Source organism: Triturus cristatus, chromosome 1_1, assembly GCF_964204655.1.
Source record: "Triturus cristatus chromosome 1_1, aTriCri1.1, whole genome shotgun sequence".
Taxonomy (NCBI): domain Eukaryota; kingdom Metazoa; phylum Chordata; class Amphibia; order Caudata; family Salamandridae; genus Triturus; species Triturus cristatus.
The window spans coordinates 1,079,176,462-1,079,193,726 of NC_140579.1; positions in this window are offsets into that span (position 1 = coordinate 1,079,176,462).

Below are 17,265 nucleotides of genomic sequence, written 5' to 3' on the forward strand. Positions count from 1 at the left end.
GTGGATCGGCATGTCGGGGAGTGGAGTGAAATGGAGCAGCATGTCGGAGAGTGCAGAGGAGTAAAGCGGCATGTCGGGGAGTGGAATGGAGTGAAGAGGCATGTCGGGGAATGGAGTGAAGTGGACCGGCATGTCGGGGAGTGTAGTGCAGCAGCATGTCGGGGAGTGGAGTGGCATGTTGGGAAATAGAGTGGAGTGGAGCGGCAGGTCAGGGAGTGGAGTGGAGTGGAGCATCTTGTCAGGGAGTGGAGAATCATGTCGGGGAGTGGAGCGGCATGTCGGGGAGTGGAGCGGCATGTCAGGAGTGGAACGGCATGTCGGGGAGTGGAGCAGCATGTCGGGAGTGGAGCGGCATGTCGGGGAGTGGAGCGGCATGTCGGGGAGTGGAGTGAAGCGGCATGTCGGGGAGTGGAGTGAAGCAGCATGTTGGGGAGTGGACTGAAGCAGCATGTCGGAAAGTGGAGTGGCATGTCAGGAGTGGAGCGGCATGTCAGGAGTGGAGCGGCATTTCAGGGAGTGGAGTGAAGTGGAGCGGCATGTCGGGGAGTTGAGTGGCATGTCGGGGAGTGGAGTGAAGTGGAGCGGCATGTCAGAGAGTGGAGTGGCATGTTGGGGAGTAGAGTGGAGTGGAGCGGCATGTCGGGGAGTGGAGTGAAACGGCATGTCAGGGAGTGGAGTGAAGTGGATCGGCATGTCGGGGAGTGGAGTGAAATGGAGCAGCACGTCGGAGAGTGCAGAGGAGTAAAGCAGCATGTCGGGGAGTGGAATGGAATGAAGAGGCATGTCGGGGAATGGAGTGAAGTGGACCGGCATGTCGGGGAGTGTACTGCAGCAGCATGTCGGGGAGTGGAGTGGCATGTTGGGAAATAGAGTGGAGTGGAGCGGCATGTCAGGGAGTGGAGTGGAGTGGAGCATCTTGTCAGGGAGTGGAGAATCATGTCGGGGAGTGGAACGGGATGTCGGGGAGTTGAGCGGCATGTCAGGAGTGGAACGGCATGCCGGGGAGTGGAGCAGCATGTCGGGAGTGGAGCGGCATGTCGGGGAGTGGAGCGGCATGTCAGGGAGTGGAATGAAGCGGTATGTTGGGGAGTGGAGTGATGTGGCATGTCGGGGAGTGGAGTGAAGCAGCATGTCGGGGAGTGGAGTGAAGTGGATCGGCATGTCGGGGAGTGGAGTGAAGTGGAGCGACATGTCGGGGAGTGGAGAGGAGTAAAGCGGCATGTCGGGGAGTTGAATGGAGTGAAGAGGCATGTCGGGGAAAGGAGTGAAGTGGACAGGCATGTCCGGGAGTGTAGTGCAGCGGCATGTCGGGGAGTGGAGAGGAGCGGCATATCGGGAAGTGGAGTGGAGTGGAGTGACGGGGAGTGGAGTGAAGCGGCATGTCGGGGAGAGGAGTGAAGTGGCATGTCAGAGAGTTAAGTGAAGCGGCATGTCGGGGAGTGGAGTGAAACGGCATGTCGGGGAGTAGAGTGAAGCGACATGTCGGGGAGTGGAGTGAAGTAGAGCAGCATGTCGGGGAGTGAAGTGGAACGGCATGTCGGGGAATGGAGAGGAGTAAAGAGGCATGTCGGGGAGTGGAATGGAGTGAAGAGGCATGTCGGTGAGTGGAATGGAGTGGCATGTGGAGTGGAGTGAAGTGGCATGGCATGTCGGGGAGTGGAGTTGAGCGGCATGGCATGTCGGGGAGAGGAGAGGAGTGGAGCTGCATGTCGGGGAGTAGAGCGGCATTTCGGGAGTGGAGCGGCATTTCAGGGAGTTGAGCGGCATGTCGGGGAGTGGAGTGGCATGTAGGGGAGTGGAGTGAAGCGGAGGGGCATGCCGGGGAGTGGAGTGAAGCGGCATGTCGGGGAGTGGAGTGAAGTGCCATGTCGGGGAGTGGAGTGAAGCGGCATGTCGGGGAGTGGAGTGAAGCGGCATGTCGGGGAATGGAGTGAAGTGGAGCGGCATGTCGGGGAGTGGATAGGAGTACGCGGCATGTCGGGGAGTGGAGTAGAGCCGCATGTCAGTGAGTGGAGTGAACTGGAGCCGCATGTCGGGGAGTGGAGTGAAGTGGCATGGCATGTCGGGGAGTGGAGTTGAGTGGCATGGCGTGTCGGGGAGAGGAGTGGAGCGACATGTCGGGAGTGGAGTGAAGTGGAGCGGCATGTCGGGGAGTGGAGAGGAGTAAAGCGGCATGTCGGGGAGTGGAATTGAGTGAAGAGGCATGTCGGGGAATTGAGTGAAGTGGACCGGCATGTTGGGGAGTGTAGTGCAGTGGCATGTCGGGGAGTGGAGAGGAGCGGCATGTCGGGGAGTGGAGTGGAGCTGCATGTCGGGGAGTGGAGTGGAGCAGAATGTCGGGGTTTGGAGTGGAGCGGCATGTCGGGGAGTGGAGTGAAGTGGAGCGGCATGTCGGGGAGTGGAGAGGACTAAAGCAGCATGTCGGGGAGTGGAATGGAGTGAAGAGGCATGTCGAGGAATGGAGTGGAGTGAAGAGGCATGTCGGGGAGTGTAGCGCAGCGGCATGTCGGGGAGTGGAGAGAAGCGGCATGTCGGGGAGTGGAGTGGGGCGGAATGTCGGGGAGTGGAGTGGAGCGGCATGTTGTGGAGTGGAGTGTCGGCGAGTGGAGTAGACCGGCATGTCAGGGAGTCGAGTGGAGCGGCATGTCAGGGAGTGGAGAGGAGTAAAGCGGCATGTCGGGGAGTGGAATGGAGTGAAGAAGCATGTCGGGGAGTGGAGTAAAGTGGACCGGCATGTCGGGGAGTGGAGTGAAGTGGAATGGCATGTCGGGGAGTGAAGTGGAACGGCATGTCGGGGAGCAGAGTGAAGCGGCGGGGCATGTCGAGGAGTGGAGTGAAGCGGCATGTCGGGGAGTGGACTGATGCGGCATGTCGGGGAGTGGAGTGGAGTGGCATGTCGGGGAGTGGAGTGAAGCGGCATGTCAGGGAGTGGAGTGAAGCGGCATGTCAGGGAGTGAAGTGAAGTGGCATGTCGGGGTTTGGAGTGAAACGGCATGTCGGTGAGTGGAGTGAAGCGACATGCTGGGGAGTGGAGTGAAGTGGAGCGGCATGTCGTGGAGTGAAGTGGAACGGCATGTCAGGGAATGGAGAGGAGTAAAGCGGCATGTCGGGGAGTGGAATGGAGTGAAGAGGCATGTCGAGGCGTGGAGTGGAGTGGCATGTTGGAAGTGGAGTGGATCGGCATGTCGGGGCGTGAAGTGAAGTGGAGCGGCATGTCGGGGGTGGAGTGAAGTGGCATGGCATGTCGGGGAGTGGAGTTGAGGGGCATGGTATGTCGGGAAGAGGAGTGGAGCAACATGTCCGGGAGTGGAGTGGATCGACACGTCGGGGAGTGGAGTGGAGTGGCATGTCGGGGAGTGGAGAGGAATGTTGGGGAGTGGAGAGGAATGTCGGGGAGTGGAGCGGCATGTCAGGGAGTGGAGCGGCATGTCAGGGATTGGAGCGGCATGTCGGGAGTGGAGCGGCATGTCGGGGAGTGGAATGAAGCGGAGGGGCATGTCGGGGAGTGGAGTGAAGTGGCATGTCGGGGAGTGGAGTGAAGCAACATGTCGGGGAGTGGAGTGAAGCAGCATGTCGGGGAGTGGATTGAAGCGGCATGTTGGAGAGTGGAGTAAAGCGGCATGTCGGGGAGTGGAGTGAAGCGACATGTCAGGGAGTGGAGTGAAGCGGCATGTCGGCGAGTGGAGTGAAGCGGCATGTCGGGGAGTGGAGTGAAGCGGCATGTCGGGGAGTGGAGTGAAGCGGCATGTCATGGAGTGGAGTGAAGTGGAGCTGTATGTCGAGGAGTGGATAGGAGTAAAGCGGTATGTTGGGGAGTGGTGTGAAGTGGAGCGGCATACCAGGGAGTGGAGCGGCATGTCGGGGAGTGGAGCGGCATGTCGGGGAGTGGAGTGAAGCGGCATGTCGGGGAGTGGAGTGAAGCAGCATGTCGGGGAGTGGACTGAAGCAGCATGTCAGGGAGTGGAGTGGAGTGGCATGTCGGGACTGGAGCGACATGTCGGGAGTGGAGCGGCATTTCGGGGAGTGGAATGAAGTGGAGCGGCATGTCGGGGAGTGTAGTGCAGCGGCATGTCGGGGAGTGGAGAAGAGCGGCATGTCGGGGAATGGAGTGGAGCTGCATGTCGGGCAGTGGAGTGGAGCGGCATGTCGGGAGTGGAGTGGAGTGGAGTGTCGGGGGTTGAGTGGAGCGGCATGTCAGGGAGTAGAGTGAAGTGGAGCGGCATGTCGGGAGTGGAGTGAAGTGGAGCGGCATGTCGGGGAGTGGAGAGGAGTAAAGCGGCATGTCGGGGAGAGGAATGGAGTGAAGAGGCATGTCGGGGAATGGAGTGGAGTGAAGAGGCATGTCGGGGAGTGTAGTGCAGCGGCATATCGGGGAGTGGAGAGAAGCGGCATGTCGGGGAGTGGAGTGGGGCGGAATGTCGGGGAGTGGAGTGGAGCGGCATGTCGTGGAGTGGAGTGTCAGGGAGTGGAGTAGACCGGCATGTCAGGGAGTGGAGTGGAGCAGCATGTCAGGGAGTGGAGAGGAGTAAAGCGGCATGTCGGGGAGTGGAATGGAGTTAAGAGGCATGTCGGGGAGTGGAGTGAAGTGGACCGACATGTCGGGAAGTGGAGTGAGGTGGAGTGGCATGTTGGGGAGTGAAGTGGAACGGCATGTCGGGGAGCAGAGTGAAGCGGCGGGGCATGTCGGGGAGTGGAGTGAAGCGGCATGTCGGGGAGTGGACTGATGCGGCATATCGGGGAGTGGAGTGGCATGTCGGGGAGTGGAGTGAAGCGGCATGTCAGGGAGTGGAGTGAAGCAGCATGTCAGGGAGTGAAGTGAAGCGGCATGTCGGGGTTTGGAGTGAAACGGCATGTCGGTGAGTGGAGTGAAGCAACCTGCCGGGGAGTGGAATGAAGCGGAGGGGCATGTCGGGGAGTGGAGTGAAGCGGCATGTCGGGCAGTGGAGTGAAGCAACATGTCGGGGAGTGGAGTGAAGCGGCATGTCGGGGAGTGGATTGAAGCGGCATTTTGGAGAGTGGAGTGAAGCGGCATGTCGGGGAGTGGAGTGAAGCGACATGTCAGGGAGTGGAGTGAAGCTGCATGTCAGGGAGTGGAGTGAAGCGGCATATCGGGGAGTGGAGTGAAGCGGCATGTCGGGGAGTGGAGTGAAGCGGCATGTTGTGGAGTGGAGTGAAGTGGAGCTGTATGTCGGGGAGTGGAGTGAAGCGGCATGTCGGGGAGTGGAGTGAAGCGGCATGTCGGAGAGTGGAGTGAAGCGGCATGTCGTGGAGTGGAGTGAAGTGGAGCTGTATGTCGGGGAGTGGATAGGAGTAAAGCGGTATGTCGGGGAGTGCTGTGAAGTGGAGCGGCATACCAGGGAGTGAAGTGGAACGGCATGTCCGGGAATGGAGAGGAGTAAAGCGGCATGTCGGGGAGTGGAATGGAGTGAAGAGGCATGTCGAGGAGTGGAGTGGAGTGGCATGTTGGAAGTGGAGTGGATCGGCATGTCGGGGAGTGGAGTGAAGTGGAGCCGCATGTCGGGGGTGGAGTGAAGTGGCATGGCATGTCGGGGAGTGGAGTTGAGCGGCATGGTATGTCGGGGAGAGGAGTGGAGCAACATGTCTGGGAGTGGAGTGGATCGACACGTCGGGGATTGGAGTGGAGCGGCATGTCGGGGAGTGGAGAGGAATGTCGGGGAGTGGAGTGGCATGTCAGGGAGTGGAGCGGCATGTCAGGGAGTGGAGCGGCATGTCGGGAGTGGAGTGGCATATCGGGGAGTGGAATGAAGTGGAGGGGCATGTCGGGGAGTGGAGTGAAGCGGCATGTCGGGGAGTGGAGTGAAGCAACATGTCGGGGAGTGGAGTGAAGCGGCATGTCGGGGAGTGGATTGAAGCGGCATTTTGGGGAGTGGAGTGAAGCGGCATGTCGGGGAGTGGAGTGAAGCGACATGTCAGGAAGTGGAGTGAAGTGGCATGTCAGCGAGTGGAGTGAAGCTGCATGTCAGGGAGTGGAGTGAAGCGGCATGTCGGGGAGTGGAGTGAAGCGGCATGTCGGGGAGTAGAGTGAAGCGGCATGTTGTGGAGTGGAGTGAAGTGGAGCTGTATGTCGGGGAGTGGAGTGAAGCGGCATGTCGGGGAGTGGAGTGAAGCGGCATGTCGGGGAGTGGAGTGAAGCGGCATGTCGTGGAGTAGAGTGAAGTGGAGCTGTATGTCGGGGATTGGATAGGAGTAAAGCGGTATGTCGGGGAGTGGTGTGAAGTGGAGCGGCATACCAGGGAGTGGAGCGGCATGTCGGGGAGTGGAGCGGCATGTCGGGGAGTGGAGTGAAGCGGCATGTCGGGGAGTGGAGTGAAGCAGCATGTCGGGGAGTGGACTGAAGCAGCATGTCGGGGAGTGGAGTGGCATGTCGGGAGTGGAGCAGCATGTCAGGAGTGGAGCGGCATTTCGGGGAGTGGAGTGAAGTGGAGCGGCATGTCGCGGAGTTGAGTGGCATGTCGGGGAGTGGAGTGAAGTGGAGCGGCATGTCAGAGAGTGGAGTGGCATGTTGGGGAGTAGAGTGGAGTGGAGTGGCATGTCGGGGAGTGGAGTGAAGCGGCATGTCGGGGAAAGGAGTGAAGTGGATCGGCATGTCGGGGAGTGGAGTGAAATGGAGCAGCATGTCGGAGAGTGCAGAGGAGTAAAGCGGCATGTCGGGGAGTGGAATGGAGTGAAGAGGCATGTCGGGGAATGGAGTGAAGTGGACCGGCATGTCGGGGAGTGTAGTGCAGCAGCATGTCGGGGAGTGGAGTGGCATGTTGGGAAATAGAGTGGAGTGGAGCGGCAGGTCAGGGAGTGGAGTGGAGTAGAGCATCTTGTCAGGGAGTGGAGAATCATGTCGGGGAGTGGAGCGGCATGTCGGGGAGTGGAGCGGCATGTCAGGAGTGGAACGGCATGTCGGGGAGTGGAGCAGCATGTCGGGAGTGGAGCGGCATGTCGGGGAGTGGAGCGGCATGTCGGGGAGTGGAGTGAAGCGGCATGTCGGGGAGTGGAGTGAAGCAGCATGTTGGGGAGTGGACTGAAGCAGCATGTCGGAAAGTGGAGTGGCATGTCAGGAGTGGAGCGGCATGTCAGGAGTGGAGCGGCATTTCAGGGAGTGGAGTGAAGTGGAGCGGCATGTCGGGGAGTTGAGTGGCATGTCGGGGAGTGGAGTGAAGTGGAGCGGCATGTTAGAGAGTGGAGTGGCATGTTGGGGAGTAGAGTGGAGTGGAGCGGCATGTCGGGGAGTGGAGTGAAGCGGCATGTCAGGGAGTGGAGTGAAGTGGATCGGCATGTCGGGGAGTGGAGTGAAATGGAGCAGCATGTCGGAGAGTGCAGAGGAGTAAAGCAGCATGTCGGGGAGTGGAATGGAATGAAGAGGCATGTCGGGGAATGGAGTGAAGTGGACCGGCATGTCGGGGAGTGTACTGCAGCAGCATGTCGGGGAGTGGAGTGGCATGTTGGGAAATAGAGTGGAGTGGAGCGGCATGTCAGGGAGTGGAGTGGAGTGGAGCATCTTGTCAGGGAGTGGAGAATCATGTCGGGGAGTGGAACGGGATGTCGGGGAGTTGAGCGGCATGTCAGGAGTGGAACGGCATGCCGGGGAGTGGAGCAGCATGTCGGGAGTGGAGCGGCATGTCGGGGAGTGGAGCGGCATGTCAGGGAGTGGAATGAAGCGGTATGTTGGGGAGTGGAGTGATGTGGCATGTCGGGGAGTGGAGTGAAGCAGCATGTCGGGGAGTGGAGTGAAGTGGATCGGCATGTCGGGGAGTGGAGTGAAGTGGAGCGACATGTCGGGGAGTGGAGAGGAGTAAAGCGGCATGTCGGGGAGTTGAATGGAGTGAAGAGGCATGTCGGGGAATGGAGTGAAGTGGACAGGCATGTCCGGGAGTGTAGTGCAGCGGCATGTCGGGGAGTGGAGAGGAGCGGCATATCGGGAAGTGGAGTGGAGTGGAGTGACGGGGAGTGGAGTGAAGCGGCATGTCGGGGAGAGGAGTGAAGTGGCATGTCAGAGAGTTAAGTGAAGCGGCATGTCGGGGAGTGGAGTGAAACGGCATGTCGGGGAGTAGAGTGAAGCGACATGTCGGGGAGTGGAGTGAAGTAGAGCAGCATGTCGGGGAGTGAAGTGGAACGGCATGTCGGGGAATGGAGAGGAGTAAAGAGGCATGTCGGGGAGTGGAATGGAGTGAAGAGGCATGTCGGTGAGTGGAATGGAGTGGCATGTGGAGTGGAGTGAAGTGGCATGGCATGTCGGGGAGTGGAGTTGAGCGGCATGGCATGTCGGGGAGAGGAGAGGAGTGGAGCTGCATGTCGGGGAGTAGAGCGGCATTTCGGGAGTGGAGCGGCATTTCAGGGAGTTGAGCGGCATGTCGGGGAGTGGAGTGGCATGTAGGGGAGTGGAGTGAAGCGGAGGGGCATGCCGGGGAGTGGAGTGAAGCGGCATGTCGGGGAGTGGAGTGAAGTGCCATGTCGGGGAGTGGAGTGAAGCGGCATGTCGGGGAGTGGAGTGAAGCGGCATGTCGGGGAATGGAGTGAAGTGGAGCGGCATGTCGGGGAGTGGATAGGAGTACGCGGCATGTCGGGGAGTGGAGTAGAGCCGCATGTCAGTGAGTGGAGTGAACTGGAGCCGCATGTCGGGGAGTGGAGTGAAGTGGCATGGCATGTCGGGGAGTGGAGTTGAGTGGCATGGCGTGTCGGGGAGAGGAGTGGAGCGACATGTCGGGGAGTGGAGTGGGGCAACATGTTGGGGAGTTGAGCGGCATGTCAGGGAGTGGAGTGGAGTGGCATTTCGGGAAGTGGAGCAGCATGTTGGGGAGTGGAGTGGCATGTTGTGGAGTGGAGCGGCATGTCGGGAGTGGAGCGACATGTCGGGGAGGGGATTGGAGCGGCATGTCGGGGAGGGGATTGGAGCAGCATGTCGGGGAGTGGAGTGGAATGTCGGGGAGTGGAGAGGAGTGGAGTGGAAAGTCGGGGAGTGGAGAGAAGTGGAGTGGCATGTCATGGAGTGAAGCGGCATGTCGGGGAATGGAGCGCCATGTCGGGAGTGGAGGGGCATGCCGGGGAGTGGAGCGGCATGTCGGGGAGTGGAGCAGCATGTCGGGGAGTTGAGCAGCATGTCGGGGAGTGGAGCAGCATGTCGGGGAGAGGAATGAAGCGGTATGTTGGGGATTGGAGTGAAGCGGCATGTCGGGGAGTGGAGTGAAGCGCCATGTCGGGGAGTAGAGTGAAGTTGATCGGCATGTCGGGGAGTGGAGTGAAGTGGAGCAGCATGTCGGGGAGTGCAGAGGAGTAAAGTGGCATGTCGGGGAGTGGAATGGAGTGAAGAGGCATGTTGGGGAATGGAGTGAAGAGGACCGGCATGTCAGGGAGTGTACTGCAGCAGCATGTCGGGGAGTGGAGTGGCATGTTGGGAAATAGAGTGGAGTGGAGCGGCATGTCAGGGAGGGGAGTGGAGTGGAGCATCTTGTCAGGGAGTGGAGCGGGATGTCGGGGAGTTGAGCGGCATGTCAGGAGTGGAACGGCATGTCGGGGAGTGGAGTGAAGTGGAGCAGCATGTCGGGGAGTGGAGAGGAGTAAAGCGGCATGTCGGGGATTGGAATGGAGTGAAGAGGCATGTCGGGGAATGGAGTGAAGCGGCATGTCAGGGAGTGGAGTGAAGCGGCATGTCAGGGAGTGAAGTGAAGCGGCATGTCGGGGTTTGGAGTGAAACGGCATGTCGGTGAGTGGAGTGAAGCGACATGCCGGGGAGTGGAGTGAAGTGGAGTGGCATGTCGGGGAGTGAAGTGGAACGGCATGTCAGGGAATGGAGAGGAGTAAAGCGGCATGTCGGGGAGTGGAATGGAGTGAAGAGGCATGTCGAGGCGTGGAGTGGAGTGGCATGTTGGAAGTAGAGTGGATCGGCATGTCGGGGAGTGGAGTGAAGTGGAGTCGCATGTCGGGGGTGGAGTGAAGTGGCATGGCATGTCGGGGAGTGGAGTTGAGGGGCATGGTATGTCGGGAAGAGGAGTGGAGCAACATGTCCGGGAGTGGAGTGGATCGACACGTCGGGGAGTGGAGTGGAGCGGCATGTCGGGGAGTGGAGAGGAATGTTGGGGAGTGGAGAGGAATGTCGGAGAGTGGAGCGGCATGTCAGGGAGTGGAGCGGCATGTCAGGGATTGGAGCGGCATGTCGGGAGTGGAGCGGCATGTTGGGGAGTGGAATGAAGCGGAGGGGCATGTCGGGGAGTGGAGTGAAGTGGCATGTCGGGGAGTGGAGTGAAGCAACATGTCGGGGAGTGGAGTGAAGCGGCATGTCGGGGAGTGGATTGAAGCGGCATGTTGGAGAGTGGAGTGAAGCGGCATGTCGGGGAGTGGAGTGAAGCGACATGTCAGGGAGTGGAGTGAAGCGGCATGTCGGCGAGTGGAGTGAAGCGGCATGTCGGGGAGTGGAGTGAAGCGGCATGTCGGGGAGTGGAGTGAAGCGGCATGTCATGGAGTGGAGTGAAGTGGAGCTGTATGTCGGGGAGTGGATAGGAGTAAAGCGGTATGTCGGGGAGTGGTGTGAAGTGGAGCGGCATACCAGGGAAAGGAGCGGCATGTCGGGGAGTGGAGCGGCATGTCGGGGAGTGGAGTGAAGCGGCATGTCGGGGAGTGGAGTGAAGCAGCATGTCGGGGAGTGGACTGAAGCAGCATGTCAGGGAGTGGAGTGGAGTGGCATGTCGGGACTTGAGCGACATGTCGGGAGTGGAGCGGCATTTCGGGGAGTGGAATGAAGTGGAGCGGCATGTCGGGGAGTGTGTTGCAGCGGCATGTCGGGGAGTGGAGAAGAGCGGCATGTCGGGGAATGGAGTGGAGCTGCATGTCGGGCAGTGGAGTGGAGCAGCATGTCGGGGAGTGGAGTGGAGTGGAGTGTCGGGGGTGGAGTGGAGCGGCATGTCAGGGAGTAGAGTGAAGTGGAGCGGCATGTCGGGAGTGGAGTGAAGTGGAGCGGCATGTCGGGGAGTGGAGAGGAGTAAAGCGGCATGTCGGGGAGAGGAATGGAGTGAAGAGGCATGTCGGGGAATGGAGTGGGGTGAAAAGGCATGTCGGGAGTGTAGTGCAGTGGCATATTGGGGAGTGGAGAGAAGCGGCATGTCGGGGAGTAGAGTGGGGCGGAATGTCGGGGAGTGGAGTGGAGCGGCATGTCGTGGAGTGGAGTGTCAGGGAGTGGAGTAGACCGGCATGTCAGGGAGTGGAGTGGAGCAGCATGTCAGGGAGTGGAGAGGAGTAAAGCGGCATGTCGGGGAGTGGAATGGAGTTAAGAGGCATGTCGGGGAGTAGAGTGAAGTGGACCGACATGTCGGGGAGTGGAGTGAGGTGGAGTGGCATGTCGGGGAGTGAAGTGGAACGGCATGTCGGGGAGCAGAGTGAAGCGGCGGGGCATGTCGGGGAGTGGAGTGAAGCGGCATGTCGGGGAGTGGACTGATGCGGCATATCGGGGAGTGGAGTGGCATGTCGGGGAGTGGAGTGAAGCGGCATGTCAGGGAGTGGAGTTGTTAGACCTGGCACCTTGGCGTGGGTTTCCCTTCCACTTTTTGATGGTGTGCCTCGATTGTTTTGCTGGTGTTGTCCGCTCAGGGCACTGCGCCACGGCTAATCCGTGCCGCAGTGCAAGTGCTCCCTAGGTAAAGTGTACCTGTAATTGATGTTCATGATTGGTTTATTGGATTCACTGTCAGTCCCCAGTAAAGTGCACCAGGGGTGCCAGGGCTTGTGAATGCCAATGCTGCTGGTGGGCTTGCAGCGCTGGTTGCGCCACCCACGGAAGCGGCCTTGTAAAGTGTGTCTAGGGTCTGCCACCGCAGACCCTGTGCGCGGTCCGGGACCGTCGCGCTGACTGCGCAAGTGCCCCCACTTGCCAGTCCCTAAACCTTCCCTTACCTACATATTAGCCACCCCTCTGGTAGGCCCAAGGGCAGGGTGCATTGTAGGCATAAGGTAGGACATGCCCTGATGTGTGTGGCATGTCTTAGTAGTGAATTACAGCCATTTCCGTTCTTCACTATTGAAGGCTACCTGCTCTCCATAGGCCAGAATGGGCTGCCGGGATCACGCCAACGCTGTGACCCCAGTAGACTCAGAGAGCATGGTAGAAGTGTCAAGTTTAGTATGCCTGAACTCAGGATGATAAAATACTTCTTGTAGTCAAGTTTATTTTAATATCCTGGGTTTGTAAATACTACTTTTAGAAAGTTAGTATTTACTGACCTGACCATCTCAGTCCGCCTCTGCTGTGTGTGTGTGTTCTGCCTAGCAACAGTAAGGAGCAGGGTGGGGGGATCCCCAGAGACAGGTTGGCTGCCAGGTGGTGGGTAGAGAGGTGACACCTGGATGGGTGGGAGGAGTACACCTTGACTCTTGAATAGCCCTGTGCTCTGCCACCACAAAGCCGGCGCCACCCCCTGTGGGGCGGCTGATGTCTCTGCCCTGCTGCTGAAAGGAAAGAGCAGAGTCACCATAACAAAGTGCTCCAGAACTGGACTGAGCCAGGCCTAGGCCCCCTGGCGCTAAAGAACAAAAGAATCATGGTATAAAAGTAGGAGCCTGGCTCCTAAGAAATCAGAATCCTGTTTACCACAAAGAACCTCTGCCCGACTAGAAGGAGAAGAAGACGCTGGAGGAGCTGGCCTGCTGCTTGCCTTGCTGAGAAAGGAGAGGAAGAGAATTACTGAAAAGACTTTGCTACTTTGTGCTTGAACATTCTCCAAGGGCTTGATCTGAGCTTGCCCCCTGAACTGAACCCCAGGAACAGTGGGTTCTCTGTGCTTCTTGCTCGTCCTCCAATTCGAGCCGTGTGTGCATCCCGCTGGAAAGAGACTGCGCCCCTCATCGCCCCTCCTAGGGCCGTGACACTCAGAAGCTTGCCTGCCTCAAACCCGTGAGAGCCCCGCTCCGTCCAGAGCCGCTCTCTGTCCCCGGGCCAGGCCGCCTGCATCCCTGTCACCGCCTGCTACTGGAGCGCGCTGACCGTGCTATCACCCCTCCCGCCTGAAACCGTCCGACGACTGTGATCTACGCCGGGTCAAACAGCTGCACTGACCGTGCCCTGCGACCCCGCTTCGCTATCCCCGGACATCTCAGGCCGCGCCGCCCCCGTTGTGGAGACCCTCCTGCACCGCCGTGCTAAAGGGTCGCTGGCCGCGCCTGCCTACTTGCCCACACCTGCTGATTGAGGACCCAAGAACACTTCCCAAGCTGAGAGTCGCACCGACCTGTGCCGACTCTCCACATCACGAAAGAAGTTCCAGTATCGGGCTCGGGGCCCGCAACGCCGTATTTCCCCGTTCGCAGGAGCCGATCTCTGTGAGTACTGGAACCACAAGTAACATTTGCAAGAGACTACAAGGTCTCCATTTGAAGCTACGAACAAAGAACATTTGCCTGCTTTACAACCTGGTGGCATAGCGAAAACGTTATTGGTCTTGTGATAAGTCTGCCGAGATATATACCTATTTTTACATAAAGAAGCGTATTTTTATATATATCCAAGTCTGGTGTCCGTTTCTGGGGGGATTGATGTATTTACTGTGTGTATGATTGTAAGTGCTTAACCAACAACGCCTGAGGAATCGCCTTGGCTGCTCACGCCACGCACCTAGAGGGTGAGCAAGGGTCATTCGCGAGGGGTTATCCTGCGCCCTGACGTGGAGGAGAGGGTTCCTGCTTGACACAAGGGCAACCTTGAGCCAACCAGAGATCCCCGACTCTAACATTGTTGGCAGCGGTTGGGATTTCGGATTTGCACTTGTAATTTGCATACAGTGAATTATTAATCACCAGATAGTGAGAGCAGACCAAATAACGCAGCCACAGGTTTGTAATTGTTGAACTTTGTTGAGACATCTGCCATTACTGCAACCATGCCTGGCTCGCACTCCGCTGGAAGAGCACTCTCTGTGATTTCTGGAATAGATGAGGTGAATTGGGAGAGACTGGAAGGCTACACGATGGAGCAATTGAAAGGCTACAGTGTACAATTCAGAGTCCCCCATGCTGGATGCAAGAGGAAGCCCCAGTACACCAAGGCGTTGAGAGCCTGGAAGGAGTCACGAGACCTACGGAATGCGGGGGACATCGTTCCACCCGACAACCTTGAGGAACCCAGCAGAGTCCGGTCACCAGAGGAGCTGGCAGACAGGGCAGCCGACAGGGCGCATGCAATGGAGATGGCAAAGTTGGCAGGACAAATGGAAATGGAAAAGCAGAAGTTGGCCCTGGAGGCACAACAACGCCAAATGGATCATGATATAAGATTGAAGGAGTTGGAGCTGAAGGCGAAAAGTTTGGACACCGCTCCTTCTGGTGGCAGCACTCCACCAGCGCAGGTAGAGTCCAAGGTGTACATCCCCAAAGATGTAGTAAAGGAGTATTTTAGAAAGGATGACATAGGGCAGTGGTTTAGAGCCTACGAGGTGGCCATGTCCTCACACCGGGTCCCTGAGAAAGACTGGGGAGCGGGGTTGTGGGGAAGGTTCCTTGCGGAAGGGCGGGACACACTGTTAGATTTGCCCTTAGAAGTCCAGACCTCATACCCCCATATGAAGGAAGCTTTAATGACCAGGTATGGGTTAACTCCTGAGCTATATAGACAAAGGTTCAGGGAGACCAAGAAGATCCCTGAGAGTACGTATGTGGAGTATGTGACCTTTTTCTGCAGAGCGCTGGATGGTTGGGTGAAGGGTAGCAAAGTGAATGATTATCAAGGGCTGCTTGATTTAATTGCATGGGAGCACTTGTCCAGTCAATGTTTTCCTGAGCTACGCCAGCACCTGATAGATAGCAAGCTGTCCAACCCGAGGAAGCTTGCTGAGGAGGCGGACCGCTGGCTCAGCACCAGGGTCCACAAGGGTCAAGTGGGAGACTCCGCCAAAGGTGGGCAGGGTCCCCAGCAGAAGAGTGGGGGGGACAAGGGTAAGCAGAAGGGGTTCCAAAAAGGCCCCCAAAGTAAGTCCCAAGGGAACCAGCAGAAGGGTTCTCAGCCTCCCCCACCCCCGCAGCAGAACGGGGCCCCGACAGGTAGACCTGTTCCAAAGGGGCCCTTCAATTGTTATAGGTGTGGTGACCCGGGTCACATTGCCTCTGATCCTAAGTGTCGCCTGTTTGGTAAGACCGCCCCCACTGGTGCTCCACCCCGGCAAGTAGCTAGTGTTAACTTTGGGGAGGAGGTAGCAGTCCAGGAGGGTGGGGGTCCCGGGCAGATGACCCTAGTCTCGCTAGGAGACAGTGAGATGGTCCCTGTAACCTACCTGCCCTCTAACACTAAGAAATATGGGCAGGTGGTGACCATCAATGGAAAGAAGGTTGAGGCTCTTAGAGATACGGGAGCCAGCGTGACCTCGGTGAGGCAACACCTGGTGTCTCAAGAGCAAATTGTACCCAATGCCTACTGTAGGGTTGTCAATGCTGACAACGTAGAGAGTCGTTGTCCAATGGCTCAAGTTCCCTTTGAGTGGGGGGAGGTCTCTGGTACTCTACAAGTCGCTGTGAGAACTGACATGCCTGTAGACTGTCTGCTAGGGAACGACCTGGAGAGTTCCCCTTGGGAAAAGGTGGAAAAGACCACGCATCTGAGGATGGTGGGTCTACCCGACTGGGCGTGCGTGACCACCCGGTCCATGGCAGCCAGTAGGGGTGTTGAGAGGGTCCTGGAGCCTGAGGGAGAGGTCCAGGAACCGGCCTTAGGGAGAAGGCGCAGGAGGCGCGGGAAACCGGCCCCCGAAGTTCCCACGGCCCAGGAGGAAGTAGACCCTGAGGGGGATGCTCTGGAGCCTACCGGGGAACAGATTGCCGAACTGGGAGATCTGCCTGAGCTGACCCATTGGCAGCAAGAAGGAGGTCCCTCCAGGGAGGAATTCTGCAGGGAGCAGAAAGAATGCCCTTCTCTCGTAGGTATGCGGCAGCAGGCTGCAGACCAGGCCAATGGTGTTCAGGCCAAAACACACTACGTGTACTGGGAGAGTGACCTCCTGTATTCCGAGCCTAAGGCTGCTGAACCTGGGTCAGCCCGTGTGCTGGTGGTACCCCAGAAGTTCAGAACCTTCCTACTGGGGCTGGCTCACGATGTGCCTTTAGCAGGACATTTGGGGATGGACAAGACCTATGACAGGCTTGTCACCCACTTTTACTGGCCCCAAATGCATAAGAATTCAGATTCCTACTGCAGAACCTGTCAGACTTGCCAGGCAAGTGGTAAGAGCGGAGGGAAGCACAAGGCTCCTCTGCAACCTTTCCCTGTGGTCGGTACGCCATTCCAACGAGTGGGTATTGATATTGTGGGGCCTCTGGACCCCAAGACAGCCCTGGGCAACAGGTTCATCCTGGTCTTGGTGGACCATGCCACCCGGTACCCTGAAGCCATCCCGCTGAGGACAGTGACGGCCCCCGTGGTGGGACGGGCACTGATGGGAATTTTCTCCCGAGTGGGATTCCCTCTAGAGGTGGTGAGCGACAGGGGGACCAATTTCATATCCACATATATGAAATCCCTGTGGAAGGAGTGTGGGGTAACTTACAAGTTCACCACTCCTTACCACCCCCAAGGAAATGGGTTGGTTGAGAGATTCAACCGAACCCTCAAAGGCATGATCATGGGCCTGGACGGTCCAATGAGGCGTAAGTGGGACGTCCTCTTGCCATGCCTGCTCTTCGCTTACCGAGAGGTGCCGCAGAAGTCTCTAGGGTTCAGCCCCTTTGAGCTTCTGTATGGTCACCCGGTAAGAGGACCTCTGAGTTTGGTAAAGGAAGGCTGGGAGCAATCTCCCAGGAAACCTCCCCAGAATGTATATAGTTACATGCTGGCCTTCCGAAACCAGACTCGGCGTTTCAGGCAACTTGCTGAGGCAAATCTGGAAGCCAGCCAGGAGGAGATGAAGCGGTGGTACGACCGGAATGCCACTCTGGTAGAGCTTCAACCTGGACAAAAGGTGTGGGTCTTGGCCCCAGTGGAGCCTTGTGCACTTCAGGATAAGTGGACAGGTCCATTTGAGGTTGTGGAGCGCAAAAGTCCTATCACCTACTTGGTGGACATGCGGTCTCCCAGGAACCCTTTGAGGGTCCTACATGTTAACCGCCTTAAGCCCCACTTAGAGAGGACCGAAGTGGGCATGCTGCTGGCCACTGATGATGGAATGGAAGAGGAGACCGAGCCTCTTCCTGACCTCTTAGTGGCCTCTGAGAAAGATGGGTCAGTGGATGGAGTTAACCTCTCACCCACCCTGACGCCCGAACAACAGGAGGATTGCCGCCACTTGCTGG